We start from the raw sequence: 23,381 nt of genomic DNA, 5'->3' as shown, positions 1-23,381 counted from the left end.
AAACAGTTCACAGATATGCACTGGTTTTCACAAAAATTTCAGCTGGAAAAGATTTGGATCTAGGAAGAAGGGAAAGAGAGGAAGAAAAAAGAAAAAGAAGTCCTGTATTCAAAATTAAATATCTGAAAGCATTTCTTTTGGTGCAGAGATGAGTGGGAACCCAGTACTAAGCCTCAGAAGTTGCTGCAAAATGGAAGTATTGCCTGCTGCATCATTTTCTCCATTTCACAGACTGAGAATGTCAGGTCTTAGCTGAAAAAGGAACCCAAGTCTTCCCATCTTGAAGTCAAGGTACACACTCTCTCTTGCTTTCTCCTGAGCATTGTTCCGGCTCATCTCTATTAATTCACAAGAAACCATACCATATATTAATAGACAACTTGGCCTTGGAATTTATTTTGCAGGAGATTTTGTTACTGCCTCATAAACATAGAGCTCCCTTAAATTGTCATCAAAATACATCACCATGAAATTACTGAAGCAATAGAAGAAAAAACCTACAGCATTGCTACACCAAATTCTGCTTCAAGTATTATGCTGCTTTTCTGTGAAATTCACTGTACTTGCAGGGATCTAACAGCTTTGCCATATTCTTTCACTGATACGGGTAGTCCAAAAGAAGCAATCACATTTTCAGCAAAAGATGATTTAATTTCCATGGACTGTGGGCTCCAATCTAGTAGGACCATCTTAACTCTTCTTATATGCAGCCAGCACTAACTGCTGTTCTTCACTACTTTGGACCTTAGATAGACATTTATGTCTGAGTAAAGTAGCTGTAATTTATATCTAAGTAAAGCAGGGCTCTTGATTTGAAGCACTTTCCACGGGTGTAAATGACAAGCCCAAGGCAGCAGCAAATCCAGCCCAGGAGATACAGTTAGTCCATTTCAGGGAGGAGGGGAAATGAGACTTTGATTATTGTGATCTGTACTGGGTAGATGTTAAAGGCTGTGTGACACTTTGCAGGAGAGGAAAATTTTGGTTTTGCTGAGCCACGGTGCCTCGTTTCCCACACTTGGTGTGCAACGTGCGGTGCAAGCAGGGAGCCCTGCGCACACCGCAGGTGGAAGCATTTCCACGAGACTTCCTGCACCTCACTTTGTGAAGGGTTTTGGGAGCCTCCCAGATGTGCAAACACAGATGATGTTATGATATGAGCACTGCACTTCTCGGTAAATAAACTGTTGGAAAATGGCACTACCAAATTAAATGGCAATAAAGCTTTTGTTGTTTCAGTTTTATGCAGGTTTTAAGACAGAATCTGTGATGAACTGCATGGTGTATGTTTGCACCAAAATAAAGAGGGTAGCATGGCATATAAATAAGTTTAGCATTAGACCGGTATCTTTCTCCAATTATGACTCACTAACAGAGTTTTACAGAAATTTGATTACAATTTTACTGCATGGAGGACTCTTTTGCATCTGTTTCACAGATACCCACCTTTTAAATTTTATTTAATTTGTATTGATTTTTCCTGCACTTTCATAAGCAGGCATCGCACATCTGAGCACACACAAAAATGATTGCTTAAGTGATGATTTAAAAATAATGGATGTACATTAGCACATAAATGATTAATTCCTTTTTGTGAGTACAAGCATCCAGGCTATGGCTGAGTAAAATATTGATGGTACAAAGGAAATGAGCTGTTTCTTAATTTAGTTTTGTTCTGGTAATGTGTAACTAATGTTGTTTCCTTCTAGCAGTATGCATTTAGTGACCCTTTTAAATTTTAATACCTAGTGATAGCTAAACTAATAGCTTCATGGGACATATAAGAGGGGATTTTGAAAAGATGCAGAAATAGTTTACATGCATTAATTTGAGACTCTGTAACACATTTAATACAAATAGGTGCTACAGAAGAACCTAGATAAAGTCTCCACACACAGGCTGGCATTTCACTAGAAAGCTGAGGCTTTTTTTGCACAAGACGCATTGAAAGGTGGAGATTTCATTGTCATATTAGTCTCATGAGGCTGTGGCATATGAATCCCAGTTCATCAAGGCCTGATGCTCCTGTGACGCACTTGAGAGTGTGGGGATTTGTGAAACTAGTACAAAATGAGAGCAGGACTGTTCTTACCACCTGGTACTTGGGCATATGTTTACACTAAATGTAGGGGGACCTGAGCACTGAGATTAACCCTGTGCTGGACTCCTACAGCCCGAGTCAGAGATACCTGCTTCGTGGTTTCTCACTGTTCCCACAGCTGTTGAGGTGTTTCTGGAAGTTTTTGCCATGACTACAGCATCCTGAAGTGTTTTCCCACATATTTGCTGGGAAACGCCACAGCAGGGAGAAAGGCACTGAAAGACAAGCACTACTCACATGGTCCGGCCCACACCTTCATTGCAGAGCACGGCAGGCCAGGCTCACCCATCCAAAACTTAAACCTGGTGCCCGGTCGAGCAGAGCAGTATGCGCTCAAAATCAAATAGAAACGTTTTAAATACTCTGTAGATGTGGCTGGGCAGCAACACATGTAAGGACACAGGTTATGGTAGAGCACAGCTAGAGGCTTTGATGTTCTCAGATGGGAATACAACCTTGTTACTCAAGGTTGATATACAGACTGAATCACTGGCACTGCCCATCTGTTAGAATGGCACTTTGCCCACCTACGTGGTGACACGCCAGGTTTCATTTGAAGTAGGTGCCTTCTAACAATGGGTTTAGAAAGCAGCCTGTTGAAGACAGCAACTGACACTTCTTTCTTCAATAGGCTATTTTTGGAGCGGGAACACTTGCTGGCAGCAAGTGCAAAGGGCCTAAATCAGCTTCTGTTTGTCAGCTGCAAAAAAATCTAATTTGCTACAGTAACAGAAGGTTTGGGCTAAAAAGTAAAGCGATTGCTTCCATTTGCACTTGCTGGCCTCACATGGGTATGTTTATTGTGGCTACTTAATCCCACTTTACCAAACTGCATGGCAATTTGCAGGTGAGAAAGGAGAAGGAGGAAGAGGAACAGTGTATTGCTTTTGAGACAAGAAAGGGTGCTTTTTGTTTAATTTTAAACCATGATCCTTTGATATTTTCCACTGCTGCAATGGATATTATATGGTAATCCTGCCAGGACATTTTATATGTGAGGAAGAGTTTGAGGGTTGGTTCCCCAGCATGACATTTGAAAAATATAGTTCATATTTTTTTCTTTTGGCAACTGAGAGAAAAGAGGGATCTTCATGCAGTCCCAACAAAAATCAACAGGCTTTCTGTCATCAGGTCTTTTTGAAAGGGTTTTGAAGATCCTAGGGAAAACACAGACTTTGTCTCCGTCAAAAGTCCATGAAGGGGTGTAGATCAGAGAGCAAGTTAACTCATGCAGTTCTCCCTGGTGACGTTCTGGATACAGGATGCCTGAAACGTGGGCAGGGTGTAAAACCACACGGCTTTAAGAGCAGCCCAGATGGCCAGCAACCCCAGGAACACATGAACACGTGCTACCCTGATCCTTCTAGGAAGGATTTTGAATCTAAATTGTCAGCCTGACATCAGCGCTGTGACATTACTGATGGGCAGGAGTGATATATGATCCAACCTGCAGACAGCTACTCACTTGGGTATGTAGTAAGGAGTAATATGGCCTAACATCCCTCTTCTGACACGTCCAAAGCTCACTTGAGCTTGAGTCCTGGCAATGTGATGTGATGGGAGTCCGAGCTTGACCATGGCTCTGACCTGCTCACCTGGCTGAGCATTGGACAGTCTGCTTTCTCCCCCCTCTGCCTCTACTGTCTTCCCCCAGCTCCGCTCCCCTCTTCATTGCTCTGCCAGGACAAAGCGCTGTCCTACCTGGCAGCGCACTCCGAGCCTGGGGCAGTGCAGGGGGACTTGCCAGGTGGCAGGGTGCCAGCTAAGCCTGTGCTTCATGCAGCTGGGTCCCCCATACCACATATGGTGAGTGTTTCTCTATGGTCTGGCTACATGAGGAGGTGGAGACCTTTCCATCCCTCTCTGGTTCAGTGTCGAGCTCTTGGCCTGATGCACATATATGGCTAATGATGACAGGGAGAGGAAGGACCAACTAGGCATTCTCCACCAGCATGCAAAGTACATATGCACAAAATAAACAATTATCGAGAGTCTTCTGAACGCAGGAAGTTATTCAGGCAGCATCTGAAGTACTCAGATAAAATATCCAACTCTGAAAGAGCTTTTGATAGGAAAGCTGAGAATAACCTGTAGTTATCTTTGGCTACAGGACAGTAGAGACTTTATTATAAAATGATTTATTTGCTATAACATGGCTGCTAAAATCCTGGCACCTTGTTATGCAACTTATTAAAAAAAGTCAAATTTATAAAAGGAGCTGGAAAACTTCGGCTGGAGCCACAAATACTGTTTCTTCTATTGCTTCCCAGATAGAGAACCACTTTTCGTGCCCTCCTTTTATCCACAAAGACACAGAAAAGAGGAGATCTGTAGCTAACAGCCACAGCAGCTATGACTGCATCACTCCAAGCAGCAGAGGGAACAGAGTGCCTGCAGCAGTCTCTGTGCTCTGCCAAGAATGGAGATGTCATGGCTTACTTTTTTTTTGAGCCACGTCAGATAATAGTGTTGGCATTCCTACCTGAGCCTGTTTTTCCAAGTCAAGCACCGTCCAGAGGATTTAGTAATAACTTGATGATCACTGGTTGCTTCTTTGTTGTATATTTTTGCTATATTAATTCTTCTAGTATGTGCTGCAAATAGGAGATTTTGTGGGATAGAATAGGTGCCACTGATAATTTATATTGCCTTGGATCCAAAGCGCTTTCTACACTTTTGACCCCACACACACCCCTCTTCTAGACCAAGCCTCCTCCCTGACAGCTCCTTTGCATGACTGTTTCCTGCATGACTTGTCACAGACAATGGTATTTCCCCAGACTCCATGGAGCTTTGCATCACTCAAGATTAGTGGGTTGACATGCACAGTCATACAAGCAGCTGGCAGACTGTGATCAGTGAAACAATGTGGGGATGAAACAGGCCACCTATCTCATTGTCACCTACTGTCACCTCAAAGGTGAAAATATGTCATCTTCCACCCACCAAAGAAAAGTAGTAAGATGTGTCCCAGGATCAGTAATATGAGAGTGGCTCTCGGACATAGTGCACCATTTCAAATGTTGCTGGGCAGGAAGGAGTAGCAGTAACTCCAAAGGATCAAAGCCACCTGCACTCACTTTCGACTCTTAGTTTTGATAATGTGGTATATAGAGAATAATAATTGTTTGTTCTCACTCACCTTCTGTATGTGGAAATTTTTCTTCTGCACTAACATGCAAAGCACAGAACAGAGAAAAGCAAACCTTTCACGGATGGCTGTTACGGCTACTCAGCAGAAAGGATTTTGCAGCCCACAGCTAGCACACAAGAAGGAACACTGAGGTACACCAAAACTAGAAGTCAATTTTTCAAACAAACTGTAATATTAGATAAGGCCATAAGTGTTGAAAAAATAATTAAAGGTATCCACCTATGCCTCAAGAACAAAATATCCTAGGCTAAAGTCTGAGATGTCAAGGGGCATACACTAAACAGAAACTCAATTTAACATGCCAAAGGCAGCAACTCCTGTCATTACTGATTGTGTGTGGGCTACGAACTTTCTGCATGTGTCACAGAGGTAAAAGTAAATAGTTTGATCATCTTTCTTCAAACCTAGGATGAGAGTCTACCCTTTTGCTGGATAGGAATGCAGTGGAGAAATGTGGTAAGGCTTTATTTCAGAGTTCAAGCAGATACAAATTTACAAGCAGTTTGTTTACCTTTCTATTCTTAGTGATTACTGGTATTAACTATTTTCTAAGCACCCTCCCTACATCAACCGTGAATAACGTCTGTCTGATCCTTTACAACTGTTTTACTGTCACCCAAATGAGGCAGGTTTTTGGCTCCCGAGTCAGTGTTAGGCTGGACAGCTGCTTAGCTGTGACAGCCCGAGGAGCTACCTCAGGCTTGCCCAAGGGATATTCAGACTGTACTAAATTACATTCTTAGAGCCTTATTTAAGGCCTTAATCCATGGAGTTATATTTGGTGGGACAGTGAAGGAGCAAGGTTTATGTGTGCCTGTGGATGTGTCTGTGTGAGGCTATACATGCACACATGCCTAATTGCTTGTTTTCTGTAATACTATAAAATGTTATATAAAACATTAAATGTCATGGTACCTGTACATGTTTTAGGTACCTGTCATGGTACCTAAAACATCAGCTGGTACCTGTGGACTCACCTCTGTGTAGGATGTGATTGTTGGTACACGAAGCCAAGCTGATTCATGTTGGATTTTATGGACTCTGGAATGAGTAATGTGATACTAATCTACAGATAAACTAATCTGCTGGTATTTATAACCAGTGAGCAATTGCCTCACCCCTTAACTGCAAGTTTTGAGATGTGACAGTTACAGTAGATAGTAGCTTTACTGTAGCTCTGAGCTGTTTGGGAACCTGTATGATTGGCTAAATTTCTAAGGGAATATATGATTTACCTTAAAGAAAACATCAGTCTTGTCTTTGGTCATTCTTACTGATAGGGAATAATTTTTCTTCTGGGCCAGGACATAAAACACTTAAAGTCTGAGCCCAGTAAGTGAAGTAAATAAAAAGATAAAATTATCACGTGTTCCCATCCTACATTATCTTGTAATTTACACATAAATAACAGTGAAATAATAGAATGTTTTCAGGCCTGTTCCTGTTCTGAAGGTCACTGGGCCTCCACAGGACAACGGGGACTCATCACACAGAATCAATTACAGGATTAGGTAATCCCCTAAAATGGGATCGAAAAGTGATTTTGTGTAACAGAATTTGCTATATGTAATATAAATAGATAACATTAAGTGTCTCGTCATCTTGTGATTATATGCCATGAACATAGATTTGTTACTAATATGTCTTTTCATCTGTCTATGCTTGAAAAAGGCATCACATTTTACTAGTAGTGAGGAAAAGTGTAGGTAAACACAGCGGATGGTGAATCTGTACTGAGTAGCAGTATGACAAATGAAATTTTGGAAATTAAAATTGCAGGCTGTGAGGAAGATCACCTATTAATCTTGGAAGTATGCCATTAAATGTAATTACAGTATTTTGTTCATATTACCTTAGATGTTTGAAATGAATTCCCCACCAAACGATAGGTGATGTAATATACCTAACTGAAAAGCTAATCATTGTACAGAAAACGGAGTTTTCTTGCTTTCACTGATCCCTGTAGACATTTAAAGTGCTGAGAGGAGTTAGCAACACCTACCACTCTATACCTGGCCCCAAAGGGCACCACGGCAATGCCTTCAGCTTGGCTTTTCTGTTCCCAGCTCACTGCCCTGTACAGCTGTCCCTCTCTGGGAATTTATTTACAAGATTATTCTTTTGCAAGGACCAGGAATTAATCACATTTTACTATTGCAATGACCTTTGCAGGAAAGTGCCATGGCCAGAATTGTTGGCCTGAAAGAGCTGGGTTTTCAAAGTCTGAAGGGGAGCTTGCAGGCAGGAAAGACCAGTTTTACAAGAGTGTGCCCAGTTATGTTTATTGCTGGAATCCCTTTTATTAGCTTTGACATACAGTCATCCAGATTTCACTCTAAGCACATTTCAAGTAGTAAAATACACAGGACAACACATTGCAAACATTGTGTCTATGTCTTTTCCATCTTTGCTGACGCGGCCCCACAGCCTCAGCAGAGGAGGAATTTCTGGCCTTCCGCTGCCTCAGGTTCATCTGCGCAGGATCCCACGTGATCCCCGCTGGCTGACCCACACAGTATACCGCCAAAGCATTAAAAAAATTATTTGTTTTCCAGTTATTTTTATTAATTACTGGCACATCTCCTCTACCTCCCCAGAGGTAGATGGAGGAATTAGAGAGCCAGCGTATTGAATTTCAGTCGGACTTTTGCCTAAGTAGGAACTGAGAGCAGCTATTAGATTTATCACTTAAATATTCAGTATAGAGATAGCGTTCTGTATGCTTCTCAAGGTAAACTGATGTCAGATGATCGTGGGTGGGCATGGAGTAGCAGTGTGGACCCATTTCTTACACCAGCCGGAAAGATAAATGACAAGAGTGGAAGCATATGCACATGCTGATCCTATACAGAGCCAGGATAAAGTTGCCAAGTTCAGACACACAGCCCATCAGTGTTAGCAGAAAATTATCACTACGCCTTCAAGTGACAGGCATACAACCTGAGATTTCTACACATCCCTCTAAATGAGGAGGCAGATTAGGAAGACATAAAAAAGAGAGAACAATGATGTTAAATTGAAGTTTTGACAGTCAGAAATACTTTAAAAACAACTCTCAACACAGTACCCAAGAAGATGCTAAAAGAAAGTGTTAAACTGTTTTGTGTCTTCCTATATTTTACAAAATGCTAATCGCTTAAAAGCACCTCCTATAATTTTCTGACAACTGACAAGGGTGAAAAGGGGGGTTTCACATCATTTGGAAAATACGAGAAAATTATTTTCTTTCCTTTAAGCATTATAAAGAGCTACACTTATGTGCTACCTGAATTGGATACTATTTACAGGGACAAAATTATGATGTCTTTTCTTAAACTTACCACTCTTTCTACAGTATTTGACTTATAACCAATTATTTGCCTGTATCAACACAGTACAGGCTTGTTATATTAGCAATTTGCTATTTTTAGCCTATTGGTGTAAATCATGAGCGACAATGTTCTGAAATGTCTCACTTCTGACTTGCGTTGATACTGCTACAAGCTCAGGACTCAGAAAAGGAAAATGGTTGGCTCCGTTTTATTGCTTTGCCAGCCAAAGCAACTGGGATTTTCACCTATATTTCCCCAGGCAACAAGGTTTAAGGTGATTGAACAGGGATGGGATCTAAATGCACTCCAAGCAGACTAAAGACCCATCTTCTTGGGTTCTAAACCATGGGGTATGGGGGTGAGTAAGTGGCTACAAATAGGGCAATAACTACAGTAAGGGTTCATGCAGACTGGATGCTAAAGCCAAGAACAGTAGGCACCCATCTAACAGAGGTGAGCATTAGAAAACACGTAATTCTGCATCGTGCAGGCTAACAGTGGAATACTGTAATGAGCTATCAGTTTCAGCTTATGTGGCTTTAACCCTGTTCTGGTGATGAGCTGTGAAGCATTACAGCTTGAGCTTCCTATTTTCTACATTTATGTTCTTAAAAAGCTGAAGAAGAGAATTCTTCACCAATCGATAGGGATGAAAAGCCTGTTTTTCTTGGAAATTGTTCTACATTTATTCACACACTATACGTGCCTGCCCTGGCCTGTGCAATAGCTCCCCAGATATTGAGAAGGCACGACGGCACATAAAACCAGAGCTGTATGAAAATAACTTTTCTAGGTTGTTAATAGAAACTAATATTATCAGGCAGACTAATATTTACTCCTGCTATGGGAGCATTACTCATTGAATAGCACCTTAAATTGTCCAACTAATTTTATGCACTCATAATAAATAAATTCTATTCTCTTTTATTATCAAACTTAATTACAGTCAAGGTAAGTCATAACATCCGCACTTTGCAACTTAGATTTAAGGACAGTGAATATAAAAACTGTGCACGTCTAATTCATCGGAAATTATATATCTGATCCATATTAAATTACCTACCAGTTCCTCTATACAATGCCATGCAGCAGGCAGATGTCTGTATGCACTGGTGAAATGTGGTGCTTTTTGGAGGAAAAAAAGAGAAGGGAGGAGGAAAATATTTAGCTAAAATATAATTACTCTTATGTGATGATAAAACATCATCACATCCTGGCACTACTGTGATTTGACCATCCTTCTGGAACTGACGTTTGCTGTTTTTATTGGGAATGACACAGCTTAAATGAACATGTCCTCAAAATACAAGTTTCACATTTCATTCAGAAGCCATCGTGTCCATGCGTTAGTATGCTGAGTCACTGATTCAGCTCTGGCTCAGGCAGAGGAAACCATCAATACAATTTTCCTCAGCACTTGGTATTTCCTAGGGATGCACCGTTTGAACAAACCTTCCTGGGTGACCGTGCTCTGAAGGTGGTTTCCCAAACGTGCAAACTGCCCTGCACTGTGTGCACTTGCACTTCCTTACCAAATCACCGTGTGGCTGAAGTCGTGATTTTAATGAGCGCTTCTGCTTGCTGAAATCAGTTCAGCCTTGGTTATAAACCCAATGAATGCATTCGAGCAGAATGAAATGTCTGGTTTAAACACATATTAGTTTAGTATTATCCGTATTTTAATGAAGCAAAAACTCAATTTGTTGTTCTAACAGATGGTGGTTCTTTTATCTGTATGTAAATTTTGAATATTTTGCTTACATTTTCAAATTCGTGAACAACCGTCGCTTAAGTCTGTAAAACACTTAGAGGGTGAAAAGTCCTTCAGACAATAGGAATAATCCATAAGCCATACCCATGAGATGGGGTGAGTAAGTGCTCTCATTACCATCTCATACAGTCTCATCGGAGCCAAAGCGGGTCCTCGGGCATTCCTGGCTCTTGGGCTGACACTCAGTCCATTTTATTGTGCCTCTGTACTTTCAGATTCTGCTGATGTGTTTCTTTTACAAATCAATCATTCTAGCGGTAATTAACATTTAAAAGCCAGGTTTCTTTTAATTCCATTAGTATATTTGTGACAAGAAATGTGTTGGCAGAATCCAAAGGTTAAGAGTTACAATGAAGAACAAGTTTTAGGATAAATGAAAGTTAAGGCCTCAAATAGCCTGACAATACCCCATTAATCTGCACACTATTGACACAATAGTGCTCTGTTGTGTCAATGAGGATTTAAGAAGCTTTGCAGCACATGTTACTGATAGTTTATCATATCAATAGGAGCCTGCATATATTTGTGTTTAAAAACCTGTGGCTGTGTAATTCCCTGACTGCACACATATTGTAAGTGCACATACTTTAAATCCTTACATAAAGTCGTTTCTAGCCATGCAGCAAATTTTGAAACTATAATAAACTACCATATTTAAGTGTAGACACAAGATATTAGTCTTGGCTATACCAAAATCTTCTAAAATGCTGTACTTCAAACTGAAACCCTTTGCCCTACAGGAATGCGATCCGATTCTCAACATTGTGTCATCTGCCTAATTGAAGCAGAAGGAGATTTAAACCATATTAATCTCTCATCCTGATATACGGAAGCCTTGAGTCAGCTTCTGGCTGGGATGTATAGCGGGGAAGAAACGTCCCTTCCCACAAGCAGCCCCTCAGAGCAGAGGGGAGTGTGCAGCCACAGCCCAAGCAGATGCCACAGGCTGTGCCATGCCTCCCATGCCCCCGCTGTAGAGATAACCGAGCAGCATTGCTGCGTAATTTCTACATGCCAGTCGCAAAAAGGATGTATTGCATGAAAATATGGGTGGCTCTTCTAGGACTGCAGTTTTTCTGGCTGGCACCACCATCAGGCATTTAAAAATCCAAGAAGCAAATCCCACATTTGTAATGCCCTGGCGTGGATAGCTTGCACCTAGGTACCCGTACTCTCTACAAATCCACACAACAGTGGGTCTGCTCCGAGTGTTTGACTTCCAGTGAAAAGGCCACAGAGCTATTCTGGGAACCGAATCCTTCGCTTTGAGGCACTCTAAGCTTTTTTGTCCTCAGGTTGCAATTTGATTCCTAACCAAGCGAGTAGTCTCTATCACAGCATTTTCATGCGCTGTGCAAATTTTGATGGTTTTCGGATTAGGGCTGTTCCTGAGAAAGAGAAAATAATGTCCTTACACCTTCAACCAGGCAGCAGCTCCTGGGGTGCAACATAGCTGTGCTGTGTTTGCTGTGAGGAAGCCCATAATGATCTCGCCTTTAGCCTGTCACCACTAGGAAACATCAGACAGAGACAGCCAAGGGACTGAGTTGCCAAAAACGTTCTATTCCCATGGCTGAGAGATTTCGTTGGCACCATCTCTAAAGAGAATTTACTATGGGCCAAATCCTGGCGCCCTTGCTTAGATGAATCAGTTCTCAAGAGGCAACACTCCCGCTGCGAGTGGTGCGTGCGTAAAAACCTGCAGGATCAGCCCAAAATATTGCTTGGGAGCATCAAGCGCTTGCCTTCCCGAGGGGCAGGAGCGCTGTGGGGAGCAACGTGCCCAAGGACTTTGCTGTGGAGGCAGTGCAGGGCTGAGGGGCAGGAATCTGGGAATTGCATGTGAATGACAGAGATGTTTCCCAGCAAAAATCTCTAAATTATTTTTACTCAGAATTTTTCTGATTTCCCATAAAACAAGCATAGATGATACAGTTTGGCAAGTAATCCTTTTTTTTTTTCTTGCAGGGGCATCCAAAATATTTCGTGGCACTTTAAGCCTTAATTAATTTATCTTTCATGTGAAGAAAAATGAATTAGTGACAGCTATTTCCTGGACTTCATTTCTGGGATTAAACCCTTTGTTTCTGGAATATCTGAGGGGATTTTGGACAGGCACTTAAAAAGATGTCATTTCAAGGACACCCACCACCACCACACACGAAGTACTCATCTGCAAAATTGAGTCTCATTAGCCTGCGAAATTGCATTGCTCGCAATGACTTATTTCGCAGTAGAAATGAAAATTTCTGTGTTAAGAAGCGAAGGTAGCGTCGGCGAGGAACAAAACGCCTTCTTGATGGCTTCGCCCCAGCTGTTTACCTCCGCGGCTGCGGAGGCGGGATGGGCACGGGGCTGGAGGCAGGGGGGCAGGTTTACCGACGTGGTTTGGCAGGGGTAGAACTACCGGCGAAGTTTGCCGGAGCTCCGCGCACCGCACCGCGCCGAGGCCGAGGCCGCTGGCAGCGGCGGGGGTGGGGGGGAGCGGGGCCGCGCCCGGCGCTGCCCGCGGCCGGGGAGGGCGGAGGCGGGGGGGGGGGGGGCAGCGGCCCGGGCGGGGCCGCCCCCCCCCCCCCAAGGCGCGGCTCGCCGCGGAGCTGCGCCGCCGGCCGGGGTCGCGCTGCCGCCTCCTGCGGGCCGCGCTCCTGGGTGCGGTGAGAGCCGCGGCGGGGCCGGGCAGCGGAACCGAAAAGTTGGCCGCCGCGGTGGCGGGGCGCGGGCCGGGCGCCGCCGCGGGCGCGGCAGGGGCGGGGGGCGGCCCGAGGCCGGGCGCCGCGGGACGGCGCGGCGAGGGGCGGGCGGGAATAAATACATTACGGGGAGGGGAGGGGCGGGAGGGGAAGAAAGGAGGCAGGCGGGAAGGGGTGGGCTCTGCGGGGCGCGCCTCCCCCGCGCTGGCTCGGCACCGAGCGGAGCGCTGGGATGGGGCGCCCGGCGGGGGACAGCGGGCGGAGGAGGCAGCCCCGCCGGCGGGCGGCGGCCGTGGGCAGCGGCGCGGCGGCAGGTACGCGGGGCTGCGGCGGGTGCGCGGCGGCGCTGCCGAGCGGAGCGGGCGGCCGCTGTGGGAGCCGGCGCTGGCCGGAGAGGGGGCAGCCGGAGCGGAGCTGCTCGGTATATCCCCAGCGAAATCGCGCCGGGGCACTTGGGGTGAGTTTGGGCTGGCTCTGGGTCGGGGGCTGAGCCGGCCCGGCCCCGGGGGCTCGGCGCTGCCGGCGGGGCGGCGGCGCGGGCGCCCAGCGAGGCGTGATTTACGGGCTCCCCGGCAGCAGCCGGGCGCTGGGAGGCAGAGGGAGCTGTGTTTCAAGCTCCCCATCAATTATGGATGGAAACAAATACTAGAGTCAGTTTTGAATTATCCCCGTGCAGAGGCAGGGATAGCTCCGCTCCGTGAAAACAATGCTGTGCTCAGGTGTACAGCGGAGAAACTTTTTTTTTTTTTTGGGGGGGGGGGGCGTTTCAGCACTGCAGAAACCGATACAGCAGCTTTCAGGGAGTAATTAGAAAGGATTTAAAGCCTTCTTTATTATTTATAAGCGCTGGATGGAAATGAAAGGTCACACAAGATATTTCTAGGTGGATGTTATGCCTGTGTCTTAAAGGGTTGTTGGGTTTTTTATGATTGTGTTTTATCTTGTGAGTTGAAAAATGCAATTAAGTATGCTCTAGGTTGATGTGTTAAAAATATTGTCATTGCGGTGGATATCCCACTTGTTAGCATGAATATAGCTAGTCTTAAATTAGTGGTTTTCTGCTAATCTTTGAGTTGTTTCTTACTTCTGGTCCAGATTATGTCTGTATCACAAGCGTTAGCCTGTGAGTAATTTGAGCAAAATTCGGCCCTCAGTGTGTAAAGTCATTTGTGTTTTGTATGTGTGTGTGTGGCTTAGAATACGTTTACTTTTGAGCATAGCAGCAGCAGCAATGGTGGTTCATAATGCTCACATATGTGGCACTTGCTGTACAGATGGTATTGTAGCTTATCCATGTACACACACACACACGCTTCACACATAATGTGCAGGAATTACAGCAAACTTCCTCTAAAATACTGTTCAGTGCTCTGTAAATGCATGGCATTTTTTTCCCCAGTTGTTTCCTTTGGGGAAAAACAGGCATCTTTACTGGGATACCTTTGTGTTCTAAGTTGTTAGTCTTTCCTTAATGATGTTTATTAATTCACTTAAATATTATTTGAAGGAACAGCTTCCTACTGTCTTAGAGGCTTTTACTGCTGGTCTATTGCTCTCACATACAGATACTTTCACAGAGAATTTTCTGAGGTTCTCTCCTTTTTCCAAGTCCAACAGGAAGCTCATTGTAAAGCTTTGCAATCACTTTTGTGGTAGGAGAGAATAGACGTTTTTCCTGCTTTATTCACACTATAAAATTCTATGCACCTCTAAAGTCTACTTAAGTTACTATTCAGTAAATTAAGCTGTACGTAATCATGTTTGATGTAGTAAGTGACAGGCGTATTTTGTTATGTTGGCAGATATTGTATAAACACTTACTCTGGCTTAGATAAATACAAATTGCCAGCTGAGCGCTCCGATTTCTATATAATCATGAACTTTAACACTTTTCATATTAACTAATATAAAGCTCAGTTGTTTTAAAAACAGGAAGAAAAAGTTTGTAGTAGGAATTTATTATCATTCTGAATTATGTAGCACAGATTTGTTTTCAAAAGGACAGCCAAAAAAGTATAACCCAGAGGCTCTAAATTGGTTTATTTAACTGGCTTCTCACTTTCATCTGCACCTTTAGTTACAGTGAACAGCTACCTTCCTCCCTCATATCCTGCAGTCTGTCACTACCTGTTCTCATTTCTGGTCGAGATGCAACAAAGATAACATCATCTTCTAAACGTGCTTTGTGTGATGCAGGAGTGTGTGCCAGGAATACAGTGATGGCCCTGTCAAAGCTCTACAAACCAGCTGTATGGCTGCGGGTTTTTTCCCCCTAGCCTCTCGCACCCTTTGAGCTGGACCATCTGAACGTTTCTACCTCTTTTGTATGGCTGATCTCAGCCGACTATTAGAGCAGATAGATACTTTAGCCCTTGGAGCCGCCAAGACTTTGATGTAGACTTATGAAGAGCACACATTTAGATAGAATGCTTAATTATATATGCAATTAATTCTGACTAAACGGTCTTCGATCTGATCGGTCCTGTTATATGAGATATGTGAAGGTAAAGAAAAGTACGTCATAGAAGCTCACTTCAAAGCTCACAGGCATTTGTAATAACATATCTTCTGGTCTTAACTGTAGTCGGTCACGTGCAGATTGCAGCTCTTGATTTTTATGGGTTTTAAATTCTTTTAAAAACACTATTGCGCTTAATGCAGGATTCAGCATCCCTTGAAGTCAGGTGAAGCCCAGTTAGCTGGACAGAATCTGTATAGAAATGTTTAAATGCTTTGGTTATGCTTCCTTCTGAAAAAAAGAAATGTGAAATATGAAGTCAAGTGGAGATCATATGTGAATACGGTCAGTTTTCATAAAGTGTCGTACAAGTGATATGACAGACTGTTTTGATTCTAGTCTTTCTTTGTAAGACAAAGGAAACAGTTACATCAACAGCTTATGTGCTCATATAAGCTTATGTTGAGCTTACTTGTGTTGCAGTCTCTGATATTTTTCAAGAATACACTATGTGTTTGCTTTGCTTACCGAACAGAGGAGATGGTGGTTGATTACATACTCCTGTGTTAAACGTACCTGTAATTCCAGTTTGAAAAAAATCAGATGTCTTTCCATTGTAAATAATAAAGTAATAATTTGCTACACAAGTAATTAAGAAAAGATGGAAGGCATATTACTTGCATTGGGTAGTACAAGTTATTTTCAGTCTTAGCAGCTCTGTATGTAATTAAAACAGTTCAAATGTTGCTTTCGTCAAAACTGCTGTTAGAACAGATGATCTCTTATGCATCAGATAAGCTACTGCAGTTACCGTTAAAATCCATCTAAGCCATTTTATTAAGTTGTTACTTGTTCTGTGAATAGCTGCCAGCCTTAAGTTCAAAAGAAAGTAGCTTCTGATTTGTTCCCATGTCACATGGAAGAGGTGTGCAGTGAAAATAGTATTATTGCCCTTCCGATGCTGTTTTCCGGAGCTCTGTGCGTTGTCTGCTGTAGCCCACTTTCTCTCGTCATGCCTTGACAGTAATTACAGTACAGCTAATATCAGAAGTTGATTCTGTTTATTCAAACAGGAAGACTGTTGAATTGTCCCACTTCCAAAGTCAAATGTTTCTGTTAACCACAGAGATCAAATCTGTAGCGCACATACATAACATATGAGTAGTGTTTATTTCCCTAACTTTTCTATTCCATTCGGCTTTTGTTAACTAACCCAGATTAGCATTTTAACAACCCTGAAGTGAACTTCTGCCATTCTCCCTGCTTGGACAGTGTGTGTAGACCATCCATCATCCTGTCCTTGGCCACAACAGGCTACTGGCTCCATAACCATTTGGAGCTACACAGAAACCATCCGACTGTGAACAGCACAGCTGGCTACAGCAATTTTTTCTTCCACACCACTGGCAGCATTGTCTGGCTATGGTAACTAAAGTTAACATCCAGAATGTGAAGTTTCTTTAGTTTTGGCACCCCTGCCCAGCCCCGCTGCAGCTCAGTGGGCACACCTGCAGACGGGCTACAAAATGGCTGCGAGGAGCGAGGCAACTGCTGGACTCTTTCTTTTCAAGGTTCCAGTTTGGAGACAGCAACCTGTTGTTTGGAGTGGGATTACATTAACTCCGCACTTACTCGAGAGGGAGCTTGCTAGCTGAATCCTGCACTCTTTCAATTTGCAGGTCAGGGTGTGCTTTGAAAGCCGCCAGCTAAAGAAACAGAACTTGCCGCTTTAACTTAGCCACGCAAACTGCCAAAGAGCACAGAAAGAAATGGAGAATTTCGGCTGTGTATTTCACACATTCTTGTAGAAGCCTTTTTAGTTCCACAACGGAAACCATGTGATTTCACAGGATCTGTGCCCAGACTCTAATACTTGCTACAGATGCTTTCCTTGGTTTGTTTTGCAGATCTATGAATGCAATAGGAAAGAAGTCGTTACCGGATTTATTGTTTTAATTCTGACATGTGCTATGAATGGCAGGTAACCAGCAGGTTAGTGTACTTGTGGCTCTGTGCTAATTTTACTTGTTGAGATTTTTGCATAATTTAAATAAATTGGCCTAGCATGGCTGTCTGTCATGTGTGAGCCACGGCTTTCTTGCTAGAAGAGAACTCTTGCTTTCAAGAGCAAAGGAGGTCAAGAGGTGTTACCAGGCAGAGAGGGGCTGGGTGGAACAGGAGGAGCAAAGAAGTGGTAGTGGAAGAAGAGGAGCAAGGAGCTCAAGCAAGTGACATTTGTTCTGTCCAGAACGGTTACAGACCTTGTAAATGAAATCAGTCCCTGGACAGCTTTGATTTATATTCTCACACAGCAGATTGGCCTTGGTCTGCCTGACCTTGGTAACATTACAGAGGTTGAATTTGCACACAGATACTCCTCTTGCAAAAAGGTTTGTTGTTGCTGTTATTTTTTAACTGTTGCATCTAAGAGCCAAATTGCAGGCCGGGTTTCTAATTCGATAGGCACTGGATAAACACAGACTAAAAAGGATGGATCCTGTTCCCCACAGTGGATGGTTTAAGAAGAGACAGCAGATGGATACAGTCAGGCAGTGGCCTCTAGAAGCAGGAGAGCCGTGTTGGCCTGCATAATCAGCAGCCGTGTTAGTGCGCAAGCCGCCTAAACATAGCCGAGCTGCGTGTGTCGGGGAAAGGGGGCACGCATGCTTGTAGGCATCAGAGGCAAAGGAGAGCTTTGAAGAGGGCTTCGGATGAGAATGAGGAGTTAATTGGCAGGTGTGTGCTGGGGGGCTCTTCAAGTGCAGGAGGGACAGCAGGGAAGCAGACACAGAGGTGCTCGTCTGGAAAGGTAACGAGTGAGCAGCGGGGACCAGCATCACAGACTGGCTGCCCACCAGAGCTGGGAATGAAACCTCAAAAGAGATGAGAGGTGATCAGCTGGTCACTCAGCTCAGCTACTGCAATAACAGGCTTTTCTTAATGTGAGCCACATAGTCCATCTCTCTTATGCCAAATGGTCATGACAGCTGGGTCTCTGCTTTCCCAAGCAGCAATAAGGTACCAGCTCACACCTCCGTTGGGTGGGACCTTCCTCAGAGCTTTATTGTGGCATGAAACAAAAGGTATTTCCCTCAAGTGCTGCTGCTGCACTTCCCAGGCGTGCTGATGGGCGCTGGTGCTGGATAGGGACTGCAGCAGCTACAGCACCAACAGAAAGTGTTGCTGCTATTTCTGTGTACGTCTATCATGACAGATGCACTTTGGGGTCAAAAGAAAATTCTCACGCTTGTATTTCAAGCCCTTGTTTATATATCCTTCCACTTGGGTACCCCCTTCCCATGTTGTGTGAACACTTATGTGTCCTATCAGGCTGTGTAACCATCCTGTTTTGGGAGACTACAAGAGAAGAAGAATGTGTATTTAACTTACAAAAGCCTCAGTGTATAGTTAAGGCTACAGTATTAAAATGTAGATGTTGTTTGAATGTAGTCCAGTGTTAATGAAGGAGCTGAGACTCTGCCTGTTAGTGTAATGGTAGTTAAAAACAAGAAAGGGCTGTAAGCAGTCTGCATGTTCCCCAAGTGGTGCAGCACCCAGGTGTTAAGTACCAGAGTACTGCCTGGTGGGTCAGGGAGGCTCAGTGCCCTGTGGAAGCAACTTGAACCAACCAAGCTGCAAGGCAGGAGAGGGCCCTCTGCCTTTCCAACAGTTGTCCAAGAGCCAGCATTGGCACCCCTTGCAAATATAGCTCTTTTGTGTATTGCCACCTGGAGACAAGTGCCGAAGAGAAGGATAAGGATAACAGAGGAAAAGCAGTGGTGTGAAAGCTGTCAACAGTGTGTGAACAATGTTCCCAGGTGTCTCATGAAAGGAGTAATAAGGGGGGGGAATCATCTTGCAGAGTTGAATGGTTTCTTTCAATTTGCAAACTTATGCTCTCTGTGACAGTTTCTTTAACCCAGCACGTGTTTATCAAAGATTAACACTGAAAAGCCAGTAATTTGGTTTTGCTCAGTAAATCATATTTTCTTCATAAAGTAAATGCTGTGTGGATATTTTTAGCATTATGTAGGTTTTTTTCCTTAATGATAACCTCGGACAAAAATATCAAATCCCATGCTTTGGAGATTAATCTGATTCCCTGCAAGGGTATGGATAGTTGTTTTTGTCTTGTGTACCACTATACAGGTTTTACTGTGAGAGTGGATTATGGCTTTTCCTCCTGCTAAAGCATCAGGTTTTCATCCTCGCCAAAGACATAACAAGCACCGCTCATGATTGAACAGTGATCTTGCATGGCAAACTATGCCAACACAAACCTAAATGTATTTGGTGCAGCTGTAGAGGAAAAATAGACCTGCAGACATATATAGTGTGTGGGTCAGATATGATTATTTAGTCACATTCTTACACTGGCCTAATATTACTAGTGATAACACGAGGATTTAGGGAAACATTGCAATTGTATTTGGGATCTTGGTACGCCGGTATGGAGGGGAGAGCAGGACAGGCTGTAATGCAGAGCTTTAAAGCCCTAACTCTTGTTCCCTGATTTGCCACAGATTTCCTTGTGACCTTGATTCAAGCACTTGCAGTCCATATGTTACTGATTTGATTATTTTTTTTTTTTACTTTTAAAGGTCTGATCTGTGGCTTCTCTGTGGCTCACTAGTCAAAATGCCAAAGTAGTGTGATGCAAATACTTCCCTGCCTTACAGAGGGTGAATGTTATCATGAGGTGATGTAGCCCAAGTAAAAGACAGAGGGGAGGGAGAGCTGGTGCCCAGCACGGCTGCATCCTGTTCCAAACAACTGCTGAGTGTGGGCTCTGCAGGTTGCATTTGGCCCATGGAAAGTGGGCAGTTCTGTGAGGCAGAGAATTCCCCAAACTGATGTGATGCAGCACAGGGACATGTCCAAGCTTGGGACCCAGAGAAGGATAGCCATGGCTGCACATTGCACCAATCCTGCCTCCAACCCCAAACTGGCAACAATATGGGTATAATTTACCTAACTGCATTTATATCAGTTTAATAACTTCAGCAGACTGTAGGGCAAGGAATCAGCTGGATCAAATCCTGCACTAATACATCTGGTTTTTAAATAAATAAAAATACATTTCTCACCACTATCCTTCTGTGGTTTTGATAAGCCAGGAGCTCCCAGAAGATGTTCAGCACAGCACATCTCTCAAGACATATCTCTGCCCCTCCAACTGTCCCCAGGGTCTCACAGCACAAGCACCAATGTTCCCCGCCTCTCCCCTGCGAATATGTATATGCATACATTTACAAATGCATGCTCAGAGACTACAAAAGTAGCAAATGTAATAATGTGATCCAACTGTTCAGTGCTAGGCTAGAAAGAAGTGTTTTCCTGCCATTATGTGAAAATTTAGCGTGACTGGAACAGAGTCTGCATTTGATTAGGCAATTTAAGAAATGTAAGAGACTTCATACTGTAGGGCAGTGCTGCAAAACAATTGCTCGGAACATGTTCTAAAATTGGTTTGCCTTCACCAGATTTCCATGTGTTTCTGCACGACATCTCAAATGAAAATATGAGCAATCACGTGGCAAGTGACTACATTTTGATATTATGGTAAATAAAAGCACCAGTTTAAACAATTATTCCAAATGCTGAGTAGCCTTTGAGACAAAAAAAACCCACAAAACTCTCCCTCTATTTACTTTCCAGCCTGGGAAAGACATTTCGTAACACATCCTTTCACTGGCATAGTTAATCTTTAATGCTTAACAAGATAATAGTAATAGTTAACTTTGAGCTCAGGCTTCCTCCAGGTTTTCATGCCTGTGTTTTGTACATGTAATTGATTGTGCCCAGGAAAGTGGCAGAGCACACGCTTTGCATATACAAATAGGTAACTGGGTGGCCAGCTACCAGATTTGTCCGTGCAGAAGAATCAAGACTGGTTAAAAACATGTTGTTCCCCAGTCTCTATAGGCAGTATTCCTGTGAGCAAGGCTGGCTGACCATTCCAGCTCCAAGAATGGCATACTGATAATACCAGTGCAGTGCTTGAGATGTTCCGATGTATTTCTTGCCAGTTGATAGTCTTCTGTCTCTCCCCTCGCATTTTCCAGCAGCCATTTACTTTCTCTTTGAAGCGAGAGTAGTGGCATACAGCAGCCTTTTTCCCCAGCAGCAGCAACTCAAGCCAGCAAGCCCCATGCTTCAGCAAGGCACAGCACTGAGATGCTGGAAGGATGTTTATAGCAGGGGAAAGAAGTGGGTGGGAAGAAGTGATGCTTTCTGGAGTGAGGTTGACAGCAACATTGTCTGGGGCACAGCCTGTTGAACAGCAGATGTGCCCTCTCCACAGTGCAAATCCCTTTTTTCTTCAGCTGTCCTGCTTGTTGGGGCATATTCTTCCTCTCAAACCTCCCCTTCCATTTCAAAACATCCCATTCACTTCATCCTGCAGGCAAACCCTGACCTCCTGGGCTCCAGCCAGGTCTAAAATGGGCAGCGCTTATCTCGGGGATCAGGGCTGGAGCACTGCTCAAGGTGAAGGCTGCGTTCTCCACTGCTGGGAGGTAGCAGGGCCTGCAGACAGGAGACCCAGGGGTGCTGCCAGCAATTCACTATGGCTGTGGCATCAGCTGGTCTTGTGCAAGTTGTGCCCAAGACCTTCGTTAAGTCCTCACCTGCAAATACTGGTTTATACCTGTCCCAGAGCTGCCTTATCAGATGATGCCTAATCATGCTGAAATGAGTGGCAGTTGTGCTATGTAAATCATGCACTGTAGGCTTGCAGAAAGAATACTTACTTACTTCACTTATGGCACTCACCCAATTTGTAGCCAACCCTCCTACAGGGAGGAAGAGGTAATACTTTGGTCTAGGTTTTAGGCTTTTGTTTGGGGACAGTTTGCTTGTTTCCAAACCTACATCCAAGCCTACATGTACTACTGTAAGTAATTAGATCTTTGCCATCAGGGTTTAGGAGTTCTCTCTAGTTTTCAGGATAAAAGTATTTCAGACTGAAAAGCACCAGGCACCTCTGACACAGCTGTGAGCTGGAGGCACTGGGGTGACCCAGCTGATGAGCCCAGCTGCTCCCCCCAGCAGGGCGGCATTGCTTTCCTTGGGTTGGGGTCAGGGCAGGGGCAGGAGCTCCTGCTACCAGTGCTGCCCACGGCCAGGAATTAATGGAGGATCAGTGCTGAGAGTATAGAACAAACCCTGAACATCACTGTATTGACATTCTCTGCACCAGTCCTTGGACACTTTCACGAATAAATTTAGTATTTCCTAGGGCAGTCTCAGTTGGGCACGAGCAATTTGCATTAAATAAAATGCAAGCCTGCTAAAATGGTGAATCCAGAGTACTGTTTAAGTGAAAGTACCTTGCACTTATCAGCGATAGCTCAACCCTGGTAAACTTTCAAGGGGAGCATGTCCTGCAGGAGCTCTGTAAAACAGAACAGATTCAACCATAGGCTTGAGCTGAAATCAAAGGTTGGTTTCAGCTGGAGGACTTTTGTGTCACCCTGGTAAAGGAAGGTAGTTAACATTCACTCTCAAAAATTAACTTAAAATAAACATAATTGAAGCAATCACTTACCGTTTGCTCAGCATTTTATTTCCTTCCCTGCTGAAACTACCTTGTGTTCAAGTAAATTTTTGATCACAGGAGAATTTAGCCCTCAGAGTGCATCTAATCAACCAGTAAACACTTGCATCATTAAAAGTCACCCTATCCATTTTGCAAGCATTCTGTCAGCTCATTCTAGAGCAAGAGGGGTGCGCTTTCTGTAACATTAAAAGCCTGCAAACAACTGAAGTGTAACTAGCAATACCATAAGCCAATTAAGATGAAAGCTGTGATATTCAGTGGTAGGGTTTCATCACTTTTATATTAAACTATCTTTTTTTATTTAGGCATAGATCAAGAGGTGTTAATGCAGAATC

At 43.7% G+C, this 23,381-nt stretch overlaps 1 protein-coding gene across 4 annotated transcripts in view; it reads left to right on the top strand.

Moving 5' to 3' along the window:
• The first annotated feature begins 13,241 nt into the window (after positions 1-13,241).
• The window catches only part of SEMA6D (semaphorin 6D), a 31,617-nt gene continuing 21,477 nt past the window's right edge, over positions 13,242-23,381 (top strand). For all 4 annotated transcript variants that reach the window (XM_072871216.1, XM_072871214.1, XM_072871215.1 and 1 more), the window contains exon 1: positions 13,242-13,341. The gene's annotated coding sequence lies outside the window, so the exon portion shown is untranslated. The remainder of the gene's footprint in view (positions 13,342-23,381) is intronic.

Source organism: Ciconia boyciana, chromosome 8 (assembly GCF_034638445.1).
Source record: "Ciconia boyciana chromosome 8, ASM3463844v1, whole genome shotgun sequence".
NCBI classification, from domain to species: Eukaryota; Metazoa; Chordata; class Aves; order Ciconiiformes; family Ciconiidae; genus Ciconia; species Ciconia boyciana.
The sequence above is the reverse complement of the archived record's forward strand: the minus strand, read 5'-3'. Positions and strand labels throughout refer to the sequence as shown.